The sequence below is a fragment of the Elephas maximus genome, chromosome 3 (genome assembly GCF_024166365.1).
Source record: "Elephas maximus indicus isolate mEleMax1 chromosome 3, mEleMax1 primary haplotype, whole genome shotgun sequence".
In the NCBI taxonomy this organism is placed as follows: domain Eukaryota; kingdom Metazoa; phylum Chordata; class Mammalia; order Proboscidea; family Elephantidae; genus Elephas; species Elephas maximus.
Window position 1 is genome coordinate 130,677,061 of NC_064821.1, and position 24,836 is coordinate 130,701,896.

The 24,836-nt window shown below is 38.0% G+C and overlaps 1 long non-coding RNA gene across 2 annotated transcripts in view; it reads left to right on the plus strand.

Annotated features, from left to right (window-relative positions):
• The first annotated feature begins 498 nt into the window (after positions 1-498).
• The window catches only part of LOC126071743 (uncharacterized), a 31,689-nt gene continuing 7,351 nt past the window's right edge, over positions 499-24,836 (plus strand). The window contains exons 1-2 of one of the 2 annotated variants that reach the window (XR_007516375.1): positions 499-702; positions 1,352-1,464. This is a non-coding gene — a long non-coding RNA (uncharacterized LOC126071743). The remainder of the gene's footprint in view (positions 703-1,351; positions 1,465-24,836) is intronic. The other variant, XR_007516376.1, reaches the window with a different exon arrangement.

Sequence of the window (24,836 nt, forward strand, 5' to 3'; positions counted from 1 at the left end):
AACCTTATCTATCTCAAGAAATGTGATCCACATGACAAATGTGAACAGACGACTTTAGCGATCCATTTCTTTTCTCTGGATCATTAGTTGATTGGCAAAAAAAAAAAAAGTTACTACTTTGGGAAGGAAGGAGAAAGGGAGTCCCAGGTTGTGGCTGGCTGGAAGCCTTTAGTGGCCAAATTTCACAGGATACATTGGAGATGCATAATGTAAGAGACAACATTCTTCTCGAAGGGTTGTGCTTTTATGCAATTGCTGTTTGCCTCTCCCTCCTGTCCCTGCCCACCCCCACCCCCCACCCCCCCACCCCACCAAGCCCTATTTGTGAAATAGTCTTCCTTCTCTCATTTGTCCCAGAGAGCCATGCTCAAATATCATGAAAATGCATTGGGAAATAAAAATGCCTTTAACTGAGAGGGCTAATCAGCAGGGATTTAAGCTTTGGAATCTGTGCCAGGAAGTGGCTTCAGACGCTTGGAGCCCGAAGATGGAAAATCCTAACCTTGGTGTTGCTTCGGGTTCCAGCAAATAGGGAAGGAGTTCCCACAAAATGGAGCTGAGGTCACTGGCAGAGTACAAAGGGTTAAACTGACATGCCCGGAATTCGCCAGCGAGTCCTGCTGGTCCCATCTCAGACACAGGGTAATTAACGAGTCCTGCTCCAAGTCTCTTCTCTGCCCTTGTGACTTTGTCTGCTTAATTGTAAGTTACCCTTCCTCCTCTCATTTTCCGTTTTCCTTATGTCAGTGAAGTGATTCAAAGAAAAGTGCTAGGACGGAGCTACCACTGGGGGTGGGGGGTGGGGGGAGTGGGGGGTGGGGGCGACGGTGGGAATCAGGGCTCAGTGTCGGCTCACGCCAGGCACTGGAGCTGGTGACATTATGGAGCTTGTTAACTTCAAATCTTCTTCGTTTTACATTATTTTGTGATACATTTTACAGAAACTCACCCCGGGGGAGAGAAGGGCCAGTTGCCTCTTTATTACACTGTCGAAGAGCCGCATTAGCGTTCCAGTCTATATATTATGAAATTAAGTGGATACCCTTGGGGTTAATTCCTTGTTGTAATTGTAATGAAAAGAAACAATTTCTAACCCTCCATTTAAGATCTATAACTATTAAAATCCACTAGTCTTAGTGACTCCTGGGGCCAGTGGAGTGCTTCAGTGTGTATGAAAAAGGGCACTCCTACAGTGTCCAATATCAGTAATTTAAAAAATAACAACTTCCAAGTGGGAAAACTAACAAATGAGTTTTCCATTTAGCCCCTCCCTGCTGTTTACCCATGGTGTGTTATATTCATCAACTGCGTGAAATTACATGCATATTAAAATTATGGGCCTGGGTTCTAGGATTTCAGCTGGACCAAGGAGGGAGATGGACACAGAGTGATGGTCTTCAGGATGAAGTTTAGAGTGGCCCATCATAAAGCATGAAGTTGAAAGAACTGGCAAAAGGGAGCATGGTAAAGGAAACCAGCACCTTGCCCACTCCCTGCCGCCTCCAGAGCTGCTTCTGCTTATCTTAGAGTGGCTTCAACACATGTCTGCTTGCAAATGGATACACGTTGTGCTTTATAATGTTTAGCTTGCTATAATTCAGTTGACGGTTAGCGGCAAAAAAAAGAGAAAAATGTACATTCTACATATGACATCTGATTTAATTTCTTTATTACAGCAATCGTAGCCATTAAAATACCAAATTTACTAGTGTATTATCTGACACAGTGAAAATCACTGGTTGGTACATGCACAGGGGACAATGACAATAATTTAAAATAAAAGAAAGCGATGTTTCAGTTCATAATAGAGTTAGTGTATGAAAAAGAATGAGACTTTGTGAGGCTTCTAAGCTTTCTGGTGGGAGTACTTTCTAATAAATGTATTTATTCACTTGTGGTTGACATGATCATAGTTCTTTTTATTTCTCTTCTTTCACTCATCATAATATGAACTGCTTCAGAAGAAAGACAAAGGCAGTTGCATGCTTGACAAGTAAACAGCAAACTAAGAAATAATTGTTGTATTAAAAAAAATTTCTACTCTATTGCCTCAGGAAATGTGACGAAAGATTCTATTTAGAGTTTTTTTTTGTTTGTTTTTAATAATGCATCACATTGCATGTCACAACTTACCGGGGAAAATGTTTCATTTTGGGTGAATCCACCACAACCCACTGCCGTCTCTCGCAGTATAACTTCTGGGTGACTGTATGTATGTGTGTGTGTGAGGTGTGTCTCAGAATGCTATGAAAAGTCGTCCCTCCTCTACTGTTTTCCTGCCATTTGCAGATCTTGTCATTCCCAAATTTGTCTCCTATGTAGTCATTTGAGAATGCCAGCAGAGGGCTGCTAATGGCCCATCATGTTTAGGTCACTGGCTTGAATCCGAACCAGGCAGGTGGTCTGAGTGAAATTAGCAGGCCTGTCTCAATTCAGTTCCCAGCTTCCTCCTGTCCACTCAGTCAAAACGTTTTGCCAGTCTCATGACTGAGCTTCCCACTTGTGCCTAATTGGCCACTTTGGAGAGAAGCTTTTGAGATACTCAAAAGTGAATTGGTAATATAAGGAAGAGCTGCTTGGCATTAAAGTCTACCTAGGAAATATCTAACTCCTGATTTGATAAATTATATTTTCACTTTTAACTTTTTTATTTTGATGTAACTTCAAGGCTATAAATCTTTATGGAAACAGGCTGCTACATCTTTCTCCCATGGAGTGACTGGTGGGTTCAAACCACTGACCTTTCTTGCAGTCGAGCACTTAATCACTGCACCACCAATGTTCATTTTCCAGTTTTGATAATGGTATTATGGTTAAATAAGTTGTTAATATTAGGGGAAGATGAGTGAAGAGTATGTGTGAACTGCCTGTACAGTTTTCATAAGTTTCATAAGCAAAGTTTTCATAAGTCTAAAACCTGTTTGTTGCCCTGGAGTTGATTTTGGCTCATAGAGACCTTAAGGAAGGTCAGCAGTTTGAACTCACCAGCCGCTCCATGGGAGAAAGATTTGGCCATAAAGATTTGCAGGCTTGGAAACCCTACAGGGCAGTTCTACTCTGTCCTATAGGGTTGCTGTGAATCGGAATTGACTCAATGGTGGTGGGTTTTTTTTTTAAATAATACTATTAAATGATCTATAAAAAATGATATATAGTTTATTCAAATTTCTTCAAATTGAAGTTTATTCAAATTCCACCAGTTTTCCTCCTAATGTCTTTTTTTTCTGTTCCAGGATCCAATCTAGGAATCTAATTTACATATAGCTGCTATTTCTTCTTAGTCCTCTCCAAATCGGGACTGATTTTTAGTTTTTCCTTGTGTTTCGTGATCTTGACACACAGGTGCAACATACTGGCCAGTAATTTTGTAGAATGCCAAATTTGTCTTGTGTGATTTTTTTTTTTTTAACTTAGATTGAGATGATGCATTTTTGGCAAGAATTATACAAGGTCTGATGTTAAGTTTTTCTCCATGCATATCAGAGGGTACATGATGTAATTAAGACTTACTAGTGGTGATTTGGAAGACTATCACTTGGTTAAGGCAGCATGTGCTGGAATTTTCCACTGTAAAGTTACTATTTTCCTGATGTGGTAGATTTAGCATGTGAACTTTAAGGCCGTTGCAAGGAGGTGTGTATGTATATTTCAATAAGGAAAAGTAAGAGTGAGCCACCCTTCCGTCTAAGTTTTGTTTTTAAGTCTAAACTTTTTTTTCATTCACAAACAACCTGTAGTTTTGCTATGAGCTAATATTGAAGGTGCTCAATAATTGAGGTGACCTTATTCTTGGTGCTGTGATTCAGAATCAAGAACTGTAATGGTGGAGCATGGGAAAAATGCAAGCTGGCAGCCTGGTTTAGGGACAAAAAATATGTGACCCAGGTAGGGCAGATGTTGGCATCAATTGTTGGGCCAGGCAGATGAGTGAAATCTGCAGTATGATATGAGCTGTATTTCTGAGGGCACTTTTTAATTTCTTTAATTTTTTAAGCTGTTTTTTGGTATGAGTCTGCCTCTCCCACTGGACTGTTAGTCCCAGGAGGTTGTGGATTGTATGCCAACTCTCTTTGAACCTCAAATACATGGCATCACACTTGCTTTTATGAGGTTATTATTATAGGTTTACTAAATAGAAGAATGTACGTCGCGAGAGGGAAGGTGGAAGTTAGAGGGACTATCACGTAGCCAAAGAAACTGAGGACTTGAAATAAGACCGCTATAAAAAAACAGAAATACCAAACTCGTTGCCATCGAGTTGATTCAGACTCATAGCGACCCTACAGGACAGAGTAGAACTGCCTCCTAGGGTTTCCAAAGAGCAGCTGGTAGATTCCAACTGCCAACCTTTGGGTTAGCAGCTAAGCACCTAAGCTACTGCACCACCAGATCTCCAAGACTGCCATGGGGATTCATAATTATGACAAGCATCACCATAGAATGGATCCTGCAAACTTGTTGAGGAAAAGGGCCATATCTACCCTGTTCACGGTTTTATCCAGAATTCCTAGGACTGTTACATAGAACATATTAGGTGACTGTTGGATGTTGTCTGGAGTAGTTTCTATTGGTGCTGTATAAATTACCACAACACAATTTTATTATCTTATAGTTTGGTAGGTGGTTAGAAATCTGAAACAGGTCTCAATAGGCTAAAATCATAGTGTTGGCAGTGCTGTGTTCCTTTCTGGAGGCTTTTGGGGAAAATCCTTTTCCTTGCTCTGAGGTTATTTGCAGAATTCAGTTCCTCGTGGGTAGGACTGTGATCCCCATTTTTATGTAGCTGTCAAGTGAGGGCTTCTAGAGGTTGCCTCTTTTCCTTGTTTTGTGGCCCTTTCCTCCATCTCCAAAGCCAGCAATGGTGTGTCGAGTCTCTCTCATGCTTAGAATCTCTCCTGCTTCTGCTTCTTCCTCTGTCATTGCATCTCTCTGACACTTCTACCTTCTACTTCCACTTGCACAGATTTATGTGATTACACTAGGATCACCTGGATAATCCAGGGTAATCTCCATATTTTAAGGTCTGTGAGGTAGGTGGGACAATGATCTCCCAAAGATGCCGACATCCTAATCCAGGAGCCAGTGACTATGTTAAATTACATGACACAGATTGCTGGATACTGAGGATGTCAACAGTGCCATGTAGAGAAATAATATGTAACCCAGCAGATGCAGGAAAGACTGAGGGGTAAGTCAGAATTTTTCAGTGCTCTAGTCCAGTCTGAATGGAAGAAAATTTTAAAGTAGTAGATGGAAATAATGTTGACAATCAGCTGACTTTAAAATAGGAAGATTATTCTGGACTATTCAGGTGGGTCCAATGTAATCACAAGCATTACATTGAAAGAGGATGTCAGAGACTCAATTTCAGATGATGCAATGTGAAAAAGGCTTGACTGGCTCTTACTAGCTGTGATGGTTAAGGTTGTGTGTCAACATGGCTGGGCCTTGATTCTCAGTGGTTTGGCAGTCATATGATGTGATCACTTCAGCGATGAGATTTGGTATAATGTGATCACCTCCATGATGGGATCTGCTGTGAGCAGTTGAAAGGGAGTTTCCTTGGGCATGTGGTCTGTGTCAAATTAAGTGGACATTCTGGCAAGGCTTGTGGGCTTTTGCTGTCTCTGGGTTCTGCATCTGCCTCCTGTTCGTTTGACCTCTGGTTTTTGGGACTTGAGCTAGTAGTTTACTTACAGCCTTGCTGGCCAATTTTGGGATTAGTTGATCTTCGCAGCCTATGAGCAAGAGCCTTGCTCTCTGATCTGCCAACCTTGGGTTCTCCAGCCCCTGCAGCTATGTGAATCAGGAGAAGCCTCTATTCTGACCCACGGACTCAGGATGTTTCAGCCTCTACAACTGCGTGAGACATTCCTTGATATAAGTCTCTCTCTGTATATATTTATATGCTTTACTGGTTTTGCTTCTCTAGAGAACCCAGCCTGAGTCACTAGCTTTGAAGATGGAAGGGGGCCATGAGCTAAGAAATGTGGGCAGCCTCTAAAATGTGGAAAAGGCAAGAAAACAGATTCTTGACTAAAGCCATGAGAAAGGGTCTCAGCCTGGTGAGACTCATTTCAGACTTCTGACCTCCAAAACTGTAAGATAATAATTTATGTTGTTTTAAACCACTAAGGTTGTGATAATGTGTTGCAGCAGCAATGGGAAATTAATACAATCCATAACCTTCATTCCATCTACCACGTTCCTTTTACTATGTAATATAGTATATTCACAGATTCTAGCGAGTAGAGTGTGGACATCTTTTAGGGGGCATTATTTGGCTTACCATATTTGCAGAGGGACTGAATGAGATTAACATTGTAAGAGACTAACAATATGAGTAATAGAATCAACAGCTGTAGACAGTAAACACTTTCTACTGTTTTTGGAGAGTGTTACATGCTAGGTCCTCTATATTCAGGGTTTTACATATTGTATGTGGGATTGGTTTCATTGTCTCTGTTTTTCAGATGTGGAAACAGGATCAGAGGGTTTAAGTAATTTGCATAATCAATAGATGGCGCAGGAAAAATGTTAATCTTTGATTTTCAAACCCAACACTCCTCCCCCTTTTAAAAAATATTGACCTATTACTTTTGGCAAAGAAAACAAATAGAATGGTAAAATTTCTCTCTGCCCCAATCTCTTTTTTTATTTTTCTATTTTAACAATAGCCTTTGAACCTTCAATGTCAAATCAAAACTGAAAGGTAAAAATGGCGATGGATAGATCATAAGGGCTATATATCGAGAAAGTAAAAACAAATCAAATATTATTATTATTTTAAATAGAAAAAATGAATATAAGAACAATACAGACACCAGATTTCCTTCTGGGGGCTGTGAAGCTGTCAATGACCCATGCCTCTTCAAATTATACAAGTTGCCCTGGAACTGAATTAGATCTGCAAATAGAAGAGGCTATTTTTTTTTTAATTATGAAATTAATATTATTGCAATTGATTATCACTGAGCCAAAGTGAAGAAAAATCCTAGAAAATAATAAATTCAGAGAAAATATAGCCACATGAAAAACCTGCATCAAGTTGTTATGGAAACTAATAGAAATGCTCTCAAAATGTGGTTACGACCACAGAATTGCATCATGTAGTTACTACAATTAAAGTGACATTTAGCACGATGGGCAAAGATATTCTTCCATTCAGACTGGAGCACTGAAAAATCCTGACTTCCCCCTCAGTCTTTCCTGTGTCTGCTGGGTCACATATTATTTGTCTACATGGCACCACTGATATCCTCAGTAACCAGCAATCTGTAAGATCCACCCAACCACTGAACAAAGATCCTTCTCAGAGCAGCTAACAGATTATGTGTTAAATTACTCCTGTCTCTGATATTCTGCCAGATCCACTATATAGTGAACGTTATAGATGCATAAAGGCTGCCTTTCATTCATGGTCCTTTTATTCAGAGCATGATATTTCTGTCATGTACTTCAGCTACTGGAAATGGTCTCTGTTACCAAACAAAAGGTCTACAAAGTCCTATTGCAATTTTTCTAACTGCATCTTGTTACTTAGCGCTCTTTTAAAAAAATCTTCAGATCTTCCTTAATGGAGTTTCCTATAAATGTACTTTTTATATTGAAGTTTAATCACTGTTTAAATATAGTTTTGGATTATCCTCCCTCCCTTCATGTGTATGTGTCTGATATGAAAGGATATTATTGCTTATCAGGCTTGTAAGATTGAAACTAATTCAGAGTTTCTTGAGCCTGGATAAGGAGTCCAGGAGAATAGTAAGTCCTGTTCAAAGCTTGTGACTTGTGGTCATCTTCAACAGATATATGTATGCTGAGAATAACAGATATTAATTCAAACATAATAACAACTTCCAATCATACTTGAATGGTTCAGTTCCTCTTCTTGGTGGTCATTTGGCTTTTTTCAGAAATACTCATGTCTAAGTAACTCTTTTTGGATTTATAGACAAGTCAAGAGAACCAGAAACTCAGAAATGAATATGACTGGCTAAGTATGAATTGTGAAATTTAAGACTTCAATTTTCATTATAGTTTCTGTGAGAGTTTATAAATTTGAACATATCTTCTGGCCTTGTTTCTGAGTACAGCTTGTTTGACCTTCAAGCTGGCCACTCCATTCAACAAAAACATGTTGATTTTAATCAACCATGTTTGATGATTATGACTTCCTAAGTTCACTGGGCATCTCGGTCAAACAAGATTATGTCCATTGTGTAAGCAGACACTGCCCAACAAATCTATAAAGTTGGGAGAGCCAAACCCACTTCCTTTGAAATTGTGCCAATGGGTAGAGTATTCTAAAGTGTTTAAAAGCCTTGCATTTTTTCCAATTATGAACTCAATTCCATTAGACTGTCCAGTGTACTGCTTTTCCTTTAAACATTGCAATGTGTGACAGGTAACATCATTAGGTGAAGAGACAATGAAGAGCAGGATATTTGCTTCCTCATTCTACATGAATCTCAAAGACTAATGCAAGCGATGCTCTGCTTTATAAAGATCCAAGAGGCAGAGTATCTGGAGGTCTATAGCCTGTGATATTTCCTAGTGTACAATTCCTTCTCAGGGTAGCCCTGCATTCTTGCTGAGCCATATTTGTGTTGAAACTCTCTTTGCCTGGATATCCTCTTGAGTCCCAGCTTGTAATGGATGCCCTTGGCATACTCTCCATTGTCTCTGACGCAGCCACTCAGCCTCTCCCTGTGACTCCATCAGCTCACATTGCTGGGCCATTGTCATTCTGTTGGCATCTGGGGAGAAGACACCAAGGGTCCTGTACATAAATGCTCCAGAAAATGATGATTAGAGGGTGAAGTGTCAGTGAGTCATTGTGGAAAACAATTTTCCTGTAAGTAATAAGGAGAAGTGAGTTGATTAGATTATAAACCTAACCTAACCATACTGCCAAGACCCCGCCTATGTAATGTATACCTGGCAGTTTTTGAAAGAAGAGATGAGCTCAGTGGGGTTCTTGGGTGTCATGGATCCAATTTTAAATGGATTTTCGAGGAGAAAATATATGATTTGGTTATTTCGAAGACTTTGAGGGGCTCAGGAAAATATGTGTTATTTATAAATGTTTAAACTTTTTCAATGTTCTGCCTATATTTTCAGCATTTTATTTGTTTCTGTTACCCCTGCTGATCAACTTACCTTCTTCCTTAAATGTTTATTAGAATTCATTTTATAGCATTAAAAAACAAATTCTTACCATCCCTTCACCCAAGGACAATTAACTTGTCAATATGATACTGTTATGGATGGAATTGTATCCCCCAAAATAAAATAATAGGTGTTGTAAATTCTACTCTACCTGTGGTTATAATTCCATATGGGAGCAGGGTTTCCTTTGTTATGTTAATGAGGCATATTATGTAGAGTGTATCTTAAATCAGTCTCTTTTGAGATATAAAAGAACAGTTTAAGTAAGCAGCAAGCAAGCACAGATGGTGGAAGATAGCTGCCATGCCACGTGAAAATCACCAAGGAGCCAAGGAAGAGAAATTGAAAGGAAACAAGGGCCTTCTGCCAGACTAGGCAGAGAGAGACAAACTTCCCCTAGAGATAGCACCCTGAGTTCTGACTTCTATCTTGCCAAACTGTAAGAATATATATTTTTGATCATTAAAGCTATCCACTTGTGGTATTTCCATCATGGCAGTAGTAGATAACTAAGAGATCCTATCTAGAATTTATTTGTATTATAAATGTTTTTATATAGGTCTAATAAAAACTCATAACTTGTTAAGGTATTGACTCTTATTAATCTCTGGTCCTATTGAAAGTCTTTCTTCTTCCTGTGGGAAAATTTTCTATTCCTTTTGCACTCTGTCTAATGTCAGCCATGATCATATGGTTAAACTGGTATGTTTAATAAGCAAGCAGTTTTTCCATTTCTTCCACTATTCCAAGTAAGTATCAGGTGATGACTCTGTTATAGAGGCAACCACAATGCTTTGCAAGGCTGATTTAAATAAGAAGGCTATTGAAGTGAGCAGAGCGATATTCCTAAAGAATATTAAAACCCAGTGCCGTCGAGTCGATTCCGACTCATATCGACCCTATAGGGCAGAGTAGAACTGCCCCATAGAGTTTCCAAGGAGTGCCTGGCGGATTCGAACTGCCGACCTTTTGGTTATCAGCTGTAGCACTTAACCACTATGCCAAAGAATACTATACACATGTAATATGTGTTTTTATAGAGTGATATACTTTTGTGAAAAAGCTGTCATACACAGTGATAACTTTTGCTTTATCCTTGAAGAGGAACTATTTGAAAAAAAAGTTAAGTCTTTAAAAATATTCTTTTAGAAAGGGCTATCACAGACCCTGCATTCTATTTTTTAAGGCAGGGCAGTGGACATGACAATGATTAAACTCCCCAGGCCTGGGGATGTTTGGGTGCTTGGTGAATAAAAAAGCCAAACCAGTTGCTGTCGAGTCAATTCTGACTCATAGTGTCCCTATAGTACAGAGTAGAACTGCCCCAAAGGTTTCCAAGGAGCATCTGGTGGATTTGAACTGTCAGCCTTTTGGTTAGCAGCCCAACTCTTAACCACTATACCACCAGGGCTTTCTAGTAAATAAGGTGAAGTTAACTAATGCCTCTAATGTGGCGAATATATTTTAAATACAACAAATTTTGATTTTGGAACTTGGTGCCAAGGGATGTCAGTGAAGGTGGAAACACATGGCCATGACTAGCATCTGGTTAAGGGCAGCAAAGTTTTAAAATCTTAATGCTTCCTGGCACAAACTGAGCTCTGAGAGGGGAAATGAAGGCATTACCCTTTCTTGGTACCCCTGAGTAATGCCGCACATTATGGTGGTTTTATACCTCCTCAAGAGGATTGTTAGTCTATTTCTCTACAAGAGTTTTTCTGTTTCTTAATGTACATCAGTGTGGAAGGAATATCTAACTAACCTATTTATAAGGATCATAAAATAATTTTTTTTCCTCTTAAAATTATGTTATAAAGAAAAAGAATCTTCCCACCACTTTATTGCTGGATGTGTTTTCAAAATTGCTTTTTTTTTTTAAGGAAAAAAAAAAAATATATTAGCCACTTCACTCGTCCTTTCTCATTAGGGAAAAAAGCAAGCTCCCAAATTCTCCACAGAGAATTTAACCCTAAATCTACCTGCAAAATCTAATACCAACTACAATAGGGACCGTTTTCCTATACATAATTGGAGATGAATTTCCCTAGCTACAATGTAGGAGAATAACTAAAAAGGTTTAAAAGTTATAAATTGGCAGTAAGCCAATCATGTAAAAGACTCATTCCTTTTCCTGTTCTAATTCTGCCTAAAATGCTTGTTTTACTCCAAGAACATGAGCACGTTGTAATAAACATGCATACCCTAAGGAATTCACGTGGCTGTGACTCTTTGAGAGTTGCTGGGTTATCAAGTGATGCGTATATATGTGTATCTGTTAAAATGGACTAGTTATGCTGCTGTAACAAAGTAGCCTTAAATTCTCATTAGCTGATTCGTTAAAGTTTATTTCTCTCCTAATGCTGGAGAGCCAAGAGCTCTGCTCATGGCAGTTACTCAGGAACCCAAGCTACAGAGGTTCTAACTCAACTGTGTTTCCATCACCACTGAGGCAGAGGGAAGGAAATGTGGTGAATCTGGAGCTGGCTTTTGGGCCTGGACGCATTTTATTCCCTTTCACATTTCTTTAGACAGGGCAAGTAATAGAATCATGTTTAACTTCAATAGGGACCGGAGATCAAGACATTTGGTGAATAGTGCTAACGATGCTGATAGCATAATACCTATATATGTGTGCACAAGAATATGAATCTATGAGAGAAAGCATAGACTTAGAGAGAAATTGTGAAGATTCTACAGAGAGTTACCATATACTCTCTGAACTCTCTGCACCCAGTTCCCCTATTATTAACATTTTATGTGGCACATTTATTACACTTAATGGAAGGATATTGATTCACTATTATTAACTTAGGAACCCTGGTGGCATAGTGGCTAAGAGTTCAGTTGCTAACCAAAGGATCAGCAGATTGAATCCACCAGCCGCTTCTTGGAAACCCTATGGGGCAGTTCTACCGTGTCCTGTAAAGTCACTAAGAGTTGGAATTGACTCCATGGCAATGGGTTTGTTTGTTTTGGTTTTATTATTAACTAAAGTCCATGCTGTATTCAGATTGCCTTAGTTTTCACCTAAAGTTCTTTTTCTGTTCCAAGACCCCATCCAGGATACTACATTACATTTATTAGCCATGTCTCCTTAGGCTCCTCTTGGCTGTGACAGCTTTTTCACACTTTCTTATTTTTGATGACTTTTGACAGTTTTGAGGAGTATTGGCCATGTATTTTGTAGAATGTCCCTCAGCTGGAATACTTTTCTCATGCTTAGCCTGGGGTTATGGGTTTTCACAAGGAAGACCATAAAGGTAAAGTGCCATTTTCATCATATCATATCATGTGTCATATAAAAGGTATGTACCTTCAGCATGTCCTATGACTATTGATGCTGACCTTGATTACCTGGATGCGGCAGCATTTGTCAAGTTTCTCCACTGTAAAATTACTCTTTTTTCTACTTTTTCATACCATACCTTTGAAAGGAAGTTGCCATGCGTAGCCCGCATATAAGGAGTGGAGAGGTGGAGAGGTTTTTTCCACCTTCTTTAGGAGTATCTACATAATTTGTTTGAAATTCTTCTGCATAGAAGATTTGTCTTTTCATATATATATATGTTAGTATGGACTCACAGGTAATTTTGTTATACCTTGAGTTATAATCCAATACTTTTATTTTGTTGCTCAAATTGTTCCAGCTTTGGCCATTAGGAGCTCTTTTAGTTGGCTTCTGTGTCCCTTTCACACACCTCCATCATCATCATTATTATTTTTTTAGAACTTACTTTTTGGCACGGTGGTAGAGGTTAATCCTGTAGAAAGTTGAGTTAGTAGTCTAAATGTTACATCTGTCAAAATAGCTTGAATTATTTCATGTTTCTCTTTTTCACTCTGGTGCTTGATCTTTTCTTTCTAGGAAAGATAGTAAGGTATCAAAATACCTGTCAGGTAGGTTGATCACTTAAAACTGCCACTGACTTGAAGCGCAGTGACTTAAACAACAAAAATCCTTTTCCTAGAGGAGATTACAGGTTCCAGAAAGGAAAAGATGCTGCAGTGCTGAAAGAGCATGGCTGGCTGAGAGACTATCTTCTCAACAGAGTGTTTGTAGGAACAACAATCAAATGGTTTCTTCTACAGTCTAGAAGTTTCCCAGAAAAGGGAACCTGATGTTTCCAGGAAAAAGGAACCTAACCTATATTAAGATATTTAGTGCACTGAATAGTTTTTGTCCCTAATATGACTTTTTTTTTTCAATTTAGATTCTGTATAAGGTGCATCAACAGTGCAATTCAATATTTTATGCATAATAATGATAGTTTTTATATTTATTCTGGAGAGCTAAAGTGTTTTAGAAATAATTCACCATTTTTATCATATGACACCAGTAGAGAACAATCTCTCACTCCCTCAATTGCTCTCTCTGTTACAAAGAAATTAATTGCTAAAAGCTGTTCATATAACTGAAAGGCTCTTTATCAAATATGCATTCAACTGTGCTTTGGTTTTGTTGCCAGTAGCATGGTCTGTCACTGTCAGCTTGGGTCATAAAGCCTTTGGATAACTGGTAGACGGTAATCACCACCAATCTGGGCTAGATTTTTTAATTGTCAGTTCAGACCTAGAGAGCTCCAACTTTCTCTCCATCTGCCAGCAGATCTCCTTAGGCATGGGAATATCACTGCCATTGGAATACATAATTTCTCATGCACAAATATTAGAACTGTACCAAAGGGGCTTGAGATAAAAGTGACTTTGATTTTGACTGAGATGAGGGACATTGAGTGGAAACAGTCTGGAATGGTCAGAACAGTGGGATTCCTTGTTTACGGGCAAAATAGTTCAAAATTACTTCACACTGGAGGGTGCTCTTAGAATTGGGTGAGAACAAATAAGGGCTAGGAATAGCCTCTCAGGCCTGCAAGCATACATTTCTGGAGAGATTATCTTCCATTTGTGCCATAAAAGCAGAGGGAATGTGGCAGAATGTGCAGTACCAGTTGGTTTCTTCCATAGCTGAATCCCACATCATTAAGAGCCTTGAAAATGAAACAGACCATTTTAAATTGGTTGTGCTAGCAGCCAGCATAGGGAACAAAGGTTTTGGGGAAATGTGTTCTTGGCAGCATACGCTGGCTTGTAAGAGGGTATGATTTCCACACCCAGATGAAAATTCTCTGTGGTCACCTGCACCATATGCCATTACCAATCCCCTCGGCTCTAGGACCCCTTTGGCCACGACAAAAGACCTCTTTAGTGCCATCGGAATTCAAAAGACTTGAAAGGCCTCCAGGAGGCACTGCAGAGAACCTGTGGTTAGAATTAAATACTTTTTAGTTGGGAGAACCAGTTTCACACTGGTTTCTGAACTTGGAAATCCAAGCATTTTTTCCCCCTGGGAGATGGGGTGTTGAAATCAGATTGCTGAAGCTGTGTTACATAAATGGAGGCTTAAAAAAAAGATTAAAGAAGTTTAAGGCAAAGTTCAGATATATCTTTACTATCTTCCTCAGCACATTGACACAAAGGATTAAATACAGTTTAACAGAAAAGTGGAAAAATGATTTTAATAGAATATGGTCAGAATTTGGGAACTCAGGGATTGTTATCTATGTTCCCGAAAGCAGAATATTCTCACATAAAACTGAGAAGTCATTGAAGTAGTATTCTTCTGTAATGACATTCTGAAAAATTTCTGTTTATTTTGACCTGAGAGAAGGAGTTAGAAAAAAAAAAAAATCTCTTTCAGAAACCAATATTGTATTTCATTTTCTTCCTGATTCACAGTGGCACCTGATTTACTGTTACCATCTACCCATGGCTAAGGTTGCTTAAGACCCTGAGCTGGGCTTAATTTATCTGTTATAATAAACACAATGTTATAAAAAAATAAATATTCCTAAATGAGACTAGAATCAACTAAGCTGAAGGAAAAAAAATAAAAATAAAAAATAACCTACTGAAAGATAAAACCCTTAATACCTTAAATATGTAAGATCAAGGATTTAAATGAGTTTTCTTTTCTGGTACTTACTTTTTAAAATTAAATTAAGACCAAGATGACACTTCAAGACATTGTACTTTGATGGTACTTGGTAGAGGGAAAAAGGTCCCCTAAGTGCCTAATTCGAAGAGCCTTATGAGATTCTCTGAGAAATACACTTTTTGAACACTTCAACTTACTAGTGTCTTTTCAGTACTCAATTAGCATAATTTGACACAATTATAGGTATAAACATTTTATAAGCACTTGGTAACAGGAGTGTCAAAAAAGTGTTGATCTCCACCAGCTTATATTGGCAACACTCACCTAGTTCTAGCATGACACTTGGATGAGCAGTGAGATATGCTCCATACTATTAATAAAATTCAAAGCATATTTCATCTTGACACCATATCACAAGTTTGACACTGTGGTTCCTCTCTGAGGAATTTTGAGTCATGGATACATCCCCTTGCTACATTCCCATCTCAACTAGATGATAATTTGATTCAGACTATTTCAATACATGCCAATATGTATATCTCCCCTGCAAAACGGAGGCATGCCCACAGAGGAAAGAAGGTATAACTGACAGGTCAACATCATTTTTGTGAAGTGGTACCTTAGTGGTTTAGAGAAATTTCTAAGTATGACTTACATTTACCAGCTCTCTCTTTTTCATGCTTTATCAACAGTGCCTTTAAGAATATGAAATTGAATGAAACAAAGAAATCATTACTTTTAACTGCCTTGCGAAGGTCCTAATTTTAACAGATTTCTTCTTAAAATTTCAGTCATGAAAGAGGTAGTTTCAGTAACTGTAAAGCATTTCCAAATCAAACAGCTTGGAGATTTATTGATATTGGTAACTTCATACAAGTGTTTGGTTTATTGTTTTCTAAACTGCCAGACCTTGTGCTGTGTGTACTATCCAAAATATTTGGAGAGGAAAAAAAAGTGGTAAGTGTAAGAAATATGAAAGAAGAATCTCAAATATTAGGGAAAAAAGATAAAAGTACAGAGATGTGACATTTCTTTTGTTATAATGTCTCTCATTGTGAGTCATTTCTCAGAACTGAGATGAAATCTATTTGGTTTGGCAACATTTTACCTGTGATTCAGCATCTCTGATTGAAATTTGTGTCTAATAAAATAAACCTGACTCATCTTAATACTGTCGAAAATAGAAAACAAGCCCATCTCAATTAATAGTGTCTGGGGTCAACATAATTAACTCTACTAATTTTCTACTTTTTTGTAATGGTTATTGTTGTTGTTAGTTGTCATTGAGTTGGCTCTGATGTAATGGTAGTTTTTAATAATTTGCACACATTTTTTGAAATTGACTTTTTAAGACATATTTTCTTAAATCTCCCCTGTAAAATCATTTTTCCAGGACTAGCTTTTTTTTTTTTTTTTAATTTATATCACTCATTCTGATATTTAGAGTAAAAACATAATCATTTACCTCTAGAAGTATGAAGGGTGAATAATATGAAAAATATTTCATCATATCTACATATTAGTCTAAGGAGCCCTGGTCACATAGTGGTTAAAGTTCTCAGCTACTAACTGAAAGGTTGGGGGTTCGAACCCATCAGCCGCTGCCCAGGAGAAAAATATGGCAGTCTATTTCCATAAAGATTACAACCTTGAAAACTGTATGGAGTAGTTCTACTTTGTCTTATAGGGTTGCTATGAGTCGAAATAGACTTGATAGCGGTGGATTTGGTTTTTGGTGTATAGAGTAGTGTACAGTTTTTGAAGTACTTTGACATATTATCTCAGTTGATAGTCACAATAATTCTTATAAGTAGGTAGAACAAGTCTCAAGAAAAGTGAAAATATTTTTCAATAATTAAAAACTGAAATATACCAAATAATGAATTGAATCATACTTTTATTTATACCTCCAAAAGTCAACAAAATTATCCCCATTAAAAAAAAAAGGGCCATTGTCATTGAGTTGATTCTGACTCATAGTGACCTATAGGTCAGAGTAGAACTGCCCCATAGGCTTGCCAAGGAGCAGCTTGGTGGAGTCAAACTGCTGACCTTTTGGTTAGCGGCCAAACTCTTAATCACTTTGCCAACTTAATCAAAGTAACGAGGTAGTGGGTGTCTGAATTTAAATTTGAACCAAGTCTTTCTGATTCCAGAGCCCAAGCTTTCAAACTCTGCTCTAACCTGTCTCTTGCAAACTGATCACCAAGTTCTTTCTTTTTTTAGAAATTGAGTCCCAGAAGGGCACAGTGTTTTCGACCAAGTTTCCTAGCTGTCGAGTCACAAACCTGGGGTTTGGACCTTGGTGTTAGAGAGCCAATGGTACTGAATTTCTCTAGCTACATTGTTTTCTCATTTGTACAGCTCCATACACTCTAATGTGTTTGATAATTTGATGGCAACTAGAGGGGATTTCTTACATGAGCTTTCAGAAGGAGATGTTTCAGAGCTGACAATAGTATCTATTGATTCTCCAGCTTAGATGGGATTTGAGTTTGCTGGGATCACTCAGCTTTATGGATCAAATCATACTTTCTAAATGTCATTCCCCTTGATGTGTTATCCCTTTACCTACACTGATCAATGGGCATCTGGTTATAAAGATAGGATGGGAAGTGATTTCTTTGATTTCCCTTGATGATTTCAAAGGCATTAAAGGATACTACCATCTCTTTGTGGGCCCCTGGGCAAAGGGTGAGGGGATGGTGCACATTGAGCTAGTCGGCCAAGACCAATCCTGACCTTTCTTTGCTCTTCCTTGAATGAGATTTTGAAACAGACAGAGACAAAGAGGGAAGGATACACTGTAGAACAATATAGCTTCTAACATCTATCCTACACTTCAGGAAGACCACAGGGGATCTAAAGCGGAGGAAAGAATAGCAATAATGATCCTTTAAGTGTGAAAGGGGACAAAAGTAGAGAATGAAGGAAGGGAGGGCACCCAAGAGAGGAGAGATGCCAACATGATTATACGATTACATAGTTAAACTGAGGTCCTCCAGGTGATCTGTTCTCATTGTCATGTTTTTTGTTTTATTTTGTGTTTTGGAAAAAAAAAGCAAGCAACGGCACAAAACTGGTATAGGGGCATAAACTGCCTCATAATGAGCCAAAATAGGTGCCTTAGGATGATATTTACAAGTATAAATTTTATATTAATGGCTTTAAAACCCAATTGTGGACAAAATTACTTCCAGTAACCCGTTGCTATCGAGTCACTTATTTGCATGCTTATTTGGTTATTGATCGATTGAACTCTCTGAAATTCTGATAAGAGCTATGGACTCTTTCCATAGGAAAATGCACATGCCCATGATTCCCCCTCTTCTTTTTTAAACGTATAATCTTAAATCTATAGGATTCAAGATGGCCATTCTTGAATTTCTGGTTAAATAACCCTTGGTTTAGAAAGTCACACCAGACAGTAAAGAAAGCATGAAAAGATGAGTAATTTTTGGATAGGTAGAAGATAAAAAGTGAGGCATGTAGAAAGTTCTTGATAATATTGGTGAAACAGAATGTATGATTGAGCTAAGAGTTTTCCTCTAATTCTCAGCCTCTCTCCCTCTCTATCTTTTCACTACTTAAAGATTCAGTCCTGTTGGTAAAGATTTGTGCCCTTCAGCACCACTCCTTCCTTTTCTTTACTTACTCACCTCCGAATTTGGAAATGCTGCTAGGAACTAGCAGTCAGATTGGAAATGCCTTGGAGACTAATAGCTACTTATGTCAGCTGCTGCAGTAAAATGGCTACAGTAACCCTCTGTTTCTGGGAAATGTGTACTCAGCTTTAGCTGAACAGCTCATCCTTTAGGGCACTCCCTCTTGAACTTTAATGTGCATGTGTCTCCCCCGAGCATCTTGTCAAAAGAAGATTCTGGTTCCATAGGCTCGGGGTAGTTGGGGTCTGCATTTTCAACAACTCCCCCAAGTGGTGCTACTACTGGTGCTTTGTAGACTGGTCTTTGAACATAAAGACTATGATTTACTGAGGAAGCTATCAAAACTATCTTCAAAATTTGTTTCAGATAAGCTAAGTTTGTTGTTGTGCACTGTCAAGTCAATTCAGAAACGGAGTTTACTTTCCCAGAAATGCTAACTGATAAATATGAGCCTTCAAAAGAAGATTTTTGAGTAGAAGAAGGAAGTAAAGAAGTATTTCTTTTTTGAAACTCTGAATTTTTTTCCAGAAAATTGAAAATCAACTTTTTCATCTGGCTAAATGGAGGCTAATATACCTATAACAACATACCTATGCCACAGCCTGGGGAGTGAATGTACAGTCACCTGTCCGGTCTCCTCGTGAATGTTAACTAGAAATAACTGGAGGAGGTTTATTGTATTTACATAATAAAACATCAGTTACAAATACGTAGTTTTATACAAAGGCCTAACAAATTTTCTAATAACACAGAAGCTATTTCCTCATATTTACTTCCAGTACTAAAATACAAAAATTATTATATTTCATTGATTGAGATTGTAATTAACATAGCCGGCATTATGATGTGTCTTATAATCAATGATGTTTTAGAATTGCTGTTGTCCTATAGGGTTGCTATGAGTTGGAATCGACTCAACAGCAACGGGTTTGGTTTGGTTTTCTTGGGTGACCAGGTGGCAGTTGTAAGGAAGTTGTGTTTGTGTGTGCATGTGTGAGCTTGGTTATTATTTTTGGTGGCTTGACTGGACAATTGCAATCCCTTGACATTTCAGCCAACACCCATCAAGACTAGTTGAGGTTCAGGGGACATCTAGGTCAATTGGTGAAGAGTGTGCTTCTTAGTTAAAGCAGATACAGGAGACCAAATGGGCAGCTCCTGTCTGGAGACAGAATGAGAAGGCAGGAAGGAACAGGAACTGGTCGGATGGACACAAGAAACCTGGGGTGGAAAGAGGGAATGTGCTGTCACATTATAACAGATTGTAACTAATGTCACATTACAATATGTGTATAAGTTTTTGTATGAGATGTTAACTTGAGCTGTAAATTTTCACCTAAAGCATAGTTAAAAAAAAATTTCAAGATAAAGGAAGAAAAAAACCTGTTCCCCTTGAGTTGATTCCGACTCACAGTGACCCTAAAAGACAGAGTAGAACTGCCCCATAGAGTCTTTAAGAGCGTCTGGTAGATTTGAACTGCAGACTTTTTGGCTACTAGCAGCTGTAGCTCTTAACCACTACGGCACCAGTGTTTCCAAGATAAATAAAAGCAAGAGGAGGGGAAAAAAAAAAAAAGAAAAAACTATTTGAGAAAGGGTTATCAATGCAGGATGACCTTCAACAGACTGGAACAAAATCCTGGGGACAATCTGGGGTACTCTTTTCAGAAATGCTGTATCACCAATGCTCTTGATGGCATAAAATGAAATTGTGAAAGATGGCAACTATGGCTCTGAGATGAAACATAGTTTAGGAGTATTGATTTTATGCATGCAGTAGTTTTAAAACTTATTACAAATATATTTTAATTATATTTTCCTGTTAATCCATTAACAAGAGTAATTAATGCATGATAAAAATCCATGTGTGACTCTGAAAGAGTTCTTTCACTAAGTATAGAATAAAAATTCTAAGTAGTGAGAAAGCACTGTGTCATGGTTTAATCGCCAGCATGTTGTTATCTTTCCTAGTGGTGCATCTTACGATTAATGGCAACTAGATTGGATGAATTGCTGCAGCTTCAAACTTACATGTAGGAGAAAAGAAGTTACCCCAAATCATAAATGTGTAGCATCAAAGACAAATTCAAGAAATTATCTTCAGTCAGTGAAGGTTTAAATTATGAAAACCTTGGAGAATAGTGGAGTGTTACTAAATGTTGGGAATCAGAAAATCTAGGTTGTAGTTTTGTTTTTGATGCTAAGCATCTGTGTGACCTTGTGCAAGTCACTTTAACTCTCAGAGTCTCAATTTCTTAACCTCTGAGTCAAGAGTTTTAGATTATCTCCAATGCCCCTTCCAGCTCTTGAATTCTACACATTGAACAAAATGCTATGGATAAAAGCTTAACCTCACCTGCTATCTATTGTCTTATTCCTTTTATAATAATGGAATTTCATCTAATGAGCAACTGATGTTATTTATATTTTAGTTTAACTTTGTTTAGCTCCTGTTCAGGTATGGAGGAGAACTGGTCAACCCCTTCTTACTAATCCTGTAGATACTTGAAAACTGTAGCTTATAGATTCCCTGATTTTCTCTTTTGCAGAAAAAAGTAATCTTATCTCCTTCAACTTTTTCTAAGAGAGAAAAATTGTAATCTTGAATTAACTCAGTTTTATCTCTCAACTCAACATTTTTTTCCCCCCTTGGCTGCCCAACAACCACTCCCTCTCCCAAACAGTGCTCGGATTTCTTTTTGAAGAGTGACTTCCCTCTTCTCTATGCAATCTTGTTGGGGTTGTAAATGAGCGTCTTTGTACTCCCTTAACGGAAAAGTGGGCATGTTTCCAAGGAAAACCTGATCTTTTCATTTCTTTGGAGACTTTGCATGTAGAGCCAAGTGTTACAAGAATGTAAGAGAAGGTTGTTGCTGTTGTTGTTATTGTTGTTAGTTGCCTTCAAGTTGATTCTGACTCATAGCGACCCCATGTGTGCAGAATAGAACTGCTCCATAGGGTTTTCAAGGCTGTGAACTTTTGGAAGCAGGTCACCAGGCTTGTCTTCTGACTGGGTTTGAACGGCCAATCTTTTGTTTAGTAGTTGAGCCCTTAACTGTTTGCACCAGCTGGAATTCACTTATCTCAGTGTAATTTCCTAAAGAGATGCTCAAGGTGATTCTACCATCTACGTGTCCAAAACTGGCCTGGTTCCTTACCTAATGCCTGGGCCGTCTCCAAGTCTGGTTCACAGCGTCTTGTCCATTTTGAGCTACCCGAGATTGTCTAATAAATTCCCTTGCTTAACCTAACCAGAACTGATTTCTGATGCTTACATTCATGAAACCCTAACAAGAACAGATTTATGTGGGGAGTTCCAGGACTCAAGTGTCTTGAGGAATGAACTGTAGAGAGGGTATAAGGACACTTTCAAGATTCCGATGTCTTACCACATGCCTCGTGAACAGGGTTCAAACTTTTTGACTGATGTCAAATACATGTAATCTAAAACTAAAAAAATCTTTACATACTGTTTTTACTTTTATTTTGGATTTCCCAAAGCCTTTTAGTCCGTGTGATGGGCTTGGTTTTGACACAAATTACATATCCAAATAGAATTTTGAAATGCAGTTTTTACATCTAGGTTTCTGACCATAATTAAAAATATTTGTTCCCCTTCCTTGACTGATCACAAAATGTAGTATACAAAAAAATATTCAAGGAAAGCCATTAAAAGTCTGTTTCATTCTATTTGAATGTCTCTTCACAGAAGAAGAGAAAACAAACTAGATGTGTGTGTACTGTTATGGTTCCATTTATTAATTAATAGCATTTTGCTAAATTTTTCACATGGCAAATTTCTAGCCCTTTGGAAACCAATTATCCTGCTGTTACTATGATATACATTACAAATCACTGGCTATTTAAATGAAAAGAAATACAGAAGCAAAAGACAGAAAACACTTATAGAAAGTAATCTGTGGCCTTCTGAGTTACCTCTCCTGGAAATATATGCTCCATTGGATTGATGATACTTTTTCATGTTGTTGTCACCTACTACCATGCCACTTCCAAATAACTGTGGGTTGGCTTTCTCTCTTGCCACTTTTGGTTCATAGGAAGCATTCCTGGGTATATTTAGGGTATCAGTTAAAAGTTTGAACTCTTGAATCGCATTTCCTGGGTGTGAATATTGAATTCGCCAGTTACTAATGGTATGACTTTGGGCAAATTAATCAATCTCTAGAAACTTGAATTTCTCCATCTATAAAATAAAGTTACCCAGAATACATCTCCTCTGATTATTGTGAGGATCATATTAGGGAACTGAGACAGCACACTTAGCACAGTAGTACTTGGCATCATATTAGACCCTTGATACCTGTTATTTTTAAGGTTAAATTTTTACTTACTTAGCAATGGGTTACCGGGTTTAGCAATGCACAGATACAAATACATAATAAAGGCAGAGCTTTGAATGCATTAGATGATGTAGGGTATAGCAGATTGTAGAGGAGAGGATGGAAGGCAGTAAGGCTAGTGGGTTACTACTGCAGCAGATCTAATGTGATGTTCAATGGGCCGGATCTGGTGGGAGGAAAATAATGATGCAAAACAAGGGATAAATGCAATGAAGAATTAAAGAAAGGATTTAGTGATTGGATGAGGGAGCCAGGGGGAAGAGTTATTCCTGCATCATTAAGAATAGGGAATTCAGGAAGGGGAACAGAGGAGGACGAGGAGGCATTTTGTTGAGTGCAGGAGAGGCATCCAAATAGAAACATCCAGCCAGAAGTGAGGAAGTCAGGTTGAAGTCTGGGAAGGGCTGAACCGAAATCCTTGATAGGTCTTTTGCATGAATAAATAGAACAAATCACCTTTTTCTTTTTCATGAGATACAACAGAAAGTTATGTGGAAGCAGTGGCTGTGTGACCGTCTGCAAAGCAAAGAGCTTTATTGAACCTCCCTGCTGCCATAATCTTGAGGTTGAATAGTCCCCCTAGGCCACATCCTTAATGGATATGACTGCAAGGTATGAATTTAAAAATTTGCTGTGTTGAGGTGAGAGCTAAAGCAGGAAGGTGTATATCATGTTGTTCTTTGTCCACTTTCTTTTTACATTTTTCATTGTGTCCCGGATATTTGTAATATTTAAGGAACTCTTGTTAAAAGTAGACAGGATGCTCGAAAGGCAAGAAAACCCATCTTCTTCCTCACTCTACAGTGCTCTCAGATTGAATGCAGGGCACTTAGATGTAACCAAAGAAATTGGCACACAAAAAATGCATAACCTAACAACCTAAGTGTTTCATATGACATATTTAATAACATAGAAAATAAGATTAACTCCAAAGCAAAAATATACCCATAGCGACCCTATAGGACAGGGTAGAACTGCCCCGTAGAGTTTCCGAGGAAAAATATACAAGGGTGTAATTTGTCTGGATCAGAAATAGAAACCATAGGTGTGGACATACATATGCATGAAAGTGTTGCAATTCATACATATGTGTAAACCACTCTCAATGAGGTACAAGCATTATGATTAAGCTTGTCAATTTGGTGTTGCAAGCATAGACTTCAATTGTGCACACTGAATAGTCCACTTACATACGCAATTTATTGATTTGCATGCTCAACGAGAAAGGCTGAAATATTATCTTGGTGTCACTTAAATATCCATGGCTTGTTGGTTTAGAGTTGTTCAAAATACAAAAGATTCACTTCCCTAGCAGGCATGCCGCTTTACTTCTCTCAGCTTACATTTTAATGGAACAAAGTGCCTACAGCTTATTTCTTTCAAACCCCCTTTGGCCTTTAATTCTATAGAGCTAAATTGTCTACTTTTTTTTTTTTTGACCTGTTAAAGAGTAAATTTTATTTTATTTTTCTGATGTTGTGTGTGCTGTTTCATATTAAATCATTGGATCTGTTCTTGTTTCACAGACTATAAAATTTGAGGTAGCCTTTGAACTTAACGGCACTTTAATAGCATATTTTAACGTATAGAATTGAAACTCTTTGTCGTGGGGCATTTGAAAATTTGAGAATGGGTTTTATTTTAAAACGGAGGAATTTGAAAATTTATAGCCCTCCCCCAATTTTTATTATCAAATATTTATTTTTG